General features: G+C 22.6%; 1 non-coding gene across 1 annotated transcript; it reads right to left on the bottom strand.

The window, feature by feature from the left end:
• Positions 1-217: 217 nt before the first annotated feature.
• TRNAR-ACG (transfer RNA arginine (anticodon ACG)) lies at positions 218-290 on the bottom strand. Its single transcript has one exon. It is a non-coding gene; the product is annotated as a tRNA-Arg (tRNA).
• Positions 291-761: the final 471 nt, after the last annotated feature.

The raw sequence follows: 761 nt of genomic DNA, 5'->3' as shown, positions 1-761 counted from the left end.
TATTCTTAACTATTATTAATTTTTAATGCATATTATAATGATTATTAATTAACATAGTAAATTAGCGTGTCAGATTAGTTGTGGTACGATAAAAAATAATATACTTAAATATAAATCACTGATAATTGATATAGTGATACATCAATAGATAATTGTAATACATCATAAAATACAATAAAAAATAATAAATCATTGATATAGTATAAAAAAATATATGCGATCCTGCCAGGATTCGAACCTGGAATCTTCTGATCCGTAGTCAGACGCGTTATCCGTTGCGCCACAGGACCGGTGTTGACGTGGCGTCAAATAGCAAATTATACGACCGCTTCTTTGTTTTAATATATTTTACAAGTTAATTTTTTATTTATTTAAATCATTTCATTACCGTATTATAGTAATAAATCGCATTTTTTTATTTTTCTGTAAATTAAGCAATATATAAAATAACATTTTTTCTCATTTTCCAAGTTTTGAACCAAATTATAGTACTGCAGTAATATCACAATAAATAATTGATTTAGTAAGAGAATGATGTGCGAATGACATCTGTGTTAATATATAAAAATATATTCAGTGTTATATTATATTTTGTAAATTAAAATATTACAATTGATTAACAGATGGCAATTTTTATTAATTTATTATTTATGTGTTATTTAATTAGCATATACATAAAATATATTATTAATATTGTATAGGCAAAGACCATTAAAATAAGGTAGATTTATATATTTAAAATGTGTAAAAATAATTTTATT

Source organism: Plectrocnemia conspersa, unplaced genomic scaffold (genome assembly GCF_051122295.1).
Source record: "Plectrocnemia conspersa isolate PC_06_02 unplaced genomic scaffold, ASM5112229v1 ptg000012l, whole genome shotgun sequence".
NCBI classification, from domain to species: domain Eukaryota; kingdom Metazoa; phylum Arthropoda; class Insecta; order Trichoptera; family Polycentropodidae; genus Plectrocnemia; species Plectrocnemia conspersa.
The sequence above is the reverse complement of the archived record's forward strand: the minus strand, read 5'-3'. Positions and strand labels throughout refer to the sequence as shown.